Genomic DNA, 4431 nt, shown 5'->3' on the forward strand with positions numbered 1-4431 from the left:
AACTTCATTTCTGAGGCTAATTTTGTTTAAGCCATTTTCCACTCAGTTTTATCTGTCTTTAAAAATCTTGATAATTCCGACACAAACATGAAAACTTATAATCTTTTTCTGAGTAAACTATTTGAAATTTTCGGTCAGTTATAGTAAGTTGGTAACTCCTATTGACTGCAGAAATGCATGCTGCAATGACAACAAAATATGTAATTTACATGTAATGTCTTATATATTGTTGATACCTTCATTTCATTTCTATTTGGGGAATCCGATTTTGGATTTATAATTTTATGGGCAAGCTCTTTGTATTAGAGTGACTATCGTTGCTGAAAACAAAATTTAATTGTTGTGCAGAGGATACATGGCACCAGAATATGCGCTATGGGGTTGTTTGACCTATAAGGCAGATGTCTACAGTTTTGGAGTTGTTGCACTAGAAACTGTTTCAGGAAAGAACAACATGAAATATCGACCCAATGAGAACATTCAATGTCTTATGGATTGGGTAAGATGAATATCTTCATTCAAAAATTCTTTCACTACATATATATGTAACTAGTTTGTGATCATCCATGCGCTCATTTTCTCTGCTTATTTTTAGGCCCTTGTTTTGCATCAAAAAGGGAACTTATTGGAGATGGTGGACCCGAGGTTGGGATCCGATTTCAATAAGAAAGAGGCGCTTAGAACTATCAAAGTAGCTCTACTGTGTGCCAATCCAACAGCTGCACTGAGGCCTATCATGTCTGCAGTAGTGAGTATGCTTGAAGGGCGAACCCTAGTGGATGAAGTGGCTTTGGATCCAAGTATCCATGGTGATGAAATGACTAGGTTAAGAGCCTTCGAAAACCTATCTGAGCATAATGCGCAAGGGAGCTCAGCAAGTGGAAGTCACAGCCTCATGCGTTCATCAGATGCAACATGGACTGGTTCTTCTGATACTACTACGTATTCAGATCTCTATAAAGTTTATTCCAGTTAAAATTGAAGATTAACAAACCACCATGTCACATTATCGTGTTTTCGTATTAGAACATTTCTTCTCCAACGTAGCAAATTAATCGTGTAGGACTCCGTGTTGTTTCCACGGACAAAGTTATATGTCTCCATAGTTGACCAGAATGCTGGATCTTTTACAGAGGGCGCCGAGGCCGACCATATATGCCTCCATTCCTGTAAACAATCAACTTCATGTTCTCTGTTTCTTTCTAAAAGTACCAATTTTATGAATGGTTAAGATTGCACAGTTTATATATTTACACATCGTGCATAAAAAAAATTTCATAGATTAATTAGATATTTAGAGTAGTCCAAGAGCTTATGTTCTAAAGTTCAAATTTGTGCTAATAGGATCTGAGTTACAGTTTTTGCTTCCCTTTATACTCCTACACTATCAGGACAAGCACTTTAGCCGACGAAAAATTTTCATCGACCTGTTAGTTTAATTCGTTGGCTAAGATCTTAGCCGACGACACTTCGTCGGCTATAGTTTCGTCGAGAAAGGGTCGTCGGCAATGACTTTAGCCGACGAAATTATAGACCGTCGTCGGCTATATTCCCATACCTAGCTGACAACAGAAGACGTCGTCGGCTAGTCCCTCAGACTTTAGCCGATGAAACAACTCGTCGGCTAGTCTCTTAACTTTAGCCGAGGAAACAACTCGTCGGCCAGTCTCTTAGCTTTAGCCGACGAAACAACTCGTCGGCTAGTCTCTTATCTATAGCCGACGAAACAACTCGTCGGCTAGTCTCTTAGCATTAGCCGACGAAAGGCTTAATATATTCGTCGGCTATAGTATGTAATAAAAAAATAAAAATAACTAAAGCCGACGAAACAGATCGTATTTCGTCGGCTTTTAAGGGTTTAGCCGACGAAACATTCCATAATTCGTCGGCTAAACCCTATTAAAAAATAATTAAAAATACTATGGCGTATTTCGTCGGCTATAAGTCCATTCCAGTATAAAAAAAAAACCCGAAATTTCTAAATTACCATTCTAAGCAAGCTGCAAAAAACACCAAAACAATTCCATATAACCAACAACAAGCACATAAAACTATATAATTCATCAACTACACAAAATCTAGATCGTCTAAATTAATATCCACTTCTGGGGGCTGCTGCGGAGTTTGCGGCGGCTGGGGTAGCGGTATGGGCGGAGGCGGAAGTCCCTGGAGCTGGGCAGCTGTAAAGTCCTGCATGTACTGGAACATATGCCGCTGTTGGGCCTGCTGGATGGCATGTACCTCGGCATTATGGGCAGCCTGCGCGGCATTATAGGTTGTCTGCTCGGCATTATAGGCAACATGAGCAGCTTGCTGTTCCCGTAGTCTTTGAAGTTTCGACTGTAGCAGCTGAGTCGTCCTGGTGGTCATGGTCCTGCTGCTGGTCGAGGCTGCCTTTCGTTGAAATCCTAGAGTGGTCTTCAGGACCCCCTCTCCCTTCTTTCTTAGACCCCGGTAGTAGAAGTTGTTTGCTCGCGGTGGGAAGGCTGTGCCCATGATCCTCGCCCCAACCGTCAGATCCGAAGTGTCGATCCGGGACATGGCTTCAGACATCTCTTCCTCCTGCGTGTCCGGCCATGTCTCCCTCACTATACCACTCATCACCTCGTCACTAGCCTCCTTTACCTTCGCCTAATTGGATAGGAAAAAATTATTAATTAACATTTTGACATATATATAAGTAAAATTAAAAATTTAAAAACGTAAGATGACTTACAATATTCTCCTGGGCGTCAGGATATGCCTTCTCGTACGTATAGATGTACTGGTTGACCTCTGGATGTTCCCTGGCCGCCTCGTCCATGAAGACAGCGAACGGTTTAGAACCGGCATGATGGTTCCTTGTGTTGCGTTGCCGGTTCTAAGCGTTCGCCCGGGAAATCGCCTTTAAAGAAAAAACTAAACTATTAGTAAAATATTTAAAAACGCACGTACTTAATGAAAAATTAACTAATTAATTTTTTTAAATACCTGTTTACGAGGGTTGTTGAATTCTGATGTCAGAAGCCAACGCCACTCGTATTGTCTGTACTGGAACTCAGCAGGGGTACCAGAACGTGTGTTCCCGTGCGTAGTCCAATGGGTCCGCAACTCGTTCTTCCACTCCTTGTACCTACAGATACAACAAAAATATTAGAAATATTATTCATATCACATACAATTTTGTTTTTTCATTAACTTCCCAACGTACCTTCCCCCATGCACAACGTCCGCCCAGCTGCTCTTCAGGTGCTCGGGAACCTCAAACCACACCTGCATTTAACCGTTTATTAGTTTAGTTTTTCGAGAAATCTACAATGTAATACATAATATTATTGAGGCATTTTGTAAACTCACCGACATCGCGTTGTGGACCATGTCATTAACCTCCTACGGGACCTCGGCCCAGTCTGACCACAACATAGGGACTCTATCCCTAATGAGCACTCCCACACGGCCGGAGTACATCATCGACTTCCCGCCCGAGACTATGTCGCCATCCCCGTCAGTACCGATGACAATCCTCCCTGAGGTACTGACGATCTTCTCGAGAGCCTTCCCTGTGACGGGGCCTCTCTTCTTTTTTGCCGGCTTCGCTCCGACGGTGCCTATCACATGATAAACCAAATTGATTATTAAAATCGGAGAATTATAAGAAAACAAATCATTCATCTTTCATTACCTGAGGGCGATGCGGCGGACGCGACGGATTCCATCTCCGATGATGATACCCTCGCGGAAATAAGAGGTGTATCAAAAGACACGAACCGGTACGCCGCTGATGGAGCCACTGGCGGGGGCAGTGGATAAATCGGCGTCCTTGAGCCATTGACTACAGGTAAGGCCGGTATCATCTGCGGAAGGAATAAGTGAGGTGGCGGCATCTGTACCCCAGATGACCCACTATCCGAAGAAGTAGGACCTGGAGTTGGCGCCCGGTGTATCTCAAGCATACGGGGTGCAGACACCTCCGTCTAGGTCGGAGGCCACAACTGCCTCGAGGAATGAGGGACGCCCCACTGCCTCAATGAAGGGGGCACCTCCGGCTGCCTCTGCGCTGTCTGTAGAAGGCTCGCATGTCTAGCTGTCATGAGGCCCTGAAACGACGTCTGAGGGTTGCTAGAGGTTCCCTCAGACGATTCGGACCTTTGGCTCTTCGAACCCTTCGTCGATCTAATATTACCGCTCATCTTGTTTAAAATATTAATTTGAATCAAGGCCACAAAATCAAAAAATGTAAACTCATTCAATTAGTCAACCAAAAAATATATATACACTTCCTAAATACAAATATACACTTTCTAAATAAAAATATACACTTCCTAACAACACCACAACATTGCAATTGACCGGAAAATCAAAGCAAACACAAAATACTAAATACAAATATACACTTCCTAAATACTAAATACAAATATACACTTCCTAAATAAAAATATACACTTCCTAAAT

General features: G+C 42.6%; 1 pseudogene across 1 annotated transcript in view; it reads left to right on the forward strand.

Moving 5' to 3' along the window:
* LOC101294835 overlaps positions 1–976 on the forward strand; it is a 7183-nt pseudogene extending 6207 nt beyond the window's left edge. The window contains exons 21-23 of the transcript XR_184353.1: positions 47–54; positions 349–499; positions 596–976. The product of XR_184353.1 is annotated as a probable leucine-rich repeat receptor-like serine/threonine-protein kinase At3g14840-like (transcript). The remainder of the gene's footprint in view (positions 1–46; positions 55–348; positions 500–595) is intronic.
* The last annotated feature ends 3455 nt before the right edge of the window (positions 977–4431 follow it).

This window comes from Fragaria vesca, linkage group LG3 (assembly GCF_000184155.1).
Source record: "Fragaria vesca subsp. vesca linkage group LG3, FraVesHawaii_1.0, whole genome shotgun sequence".
NCBI lineage: Eukaryota > Viridiplantae > Streptophyta > Magnoliopsida > Rosales > Rosaceae > Fragaria > Fragaria vesca.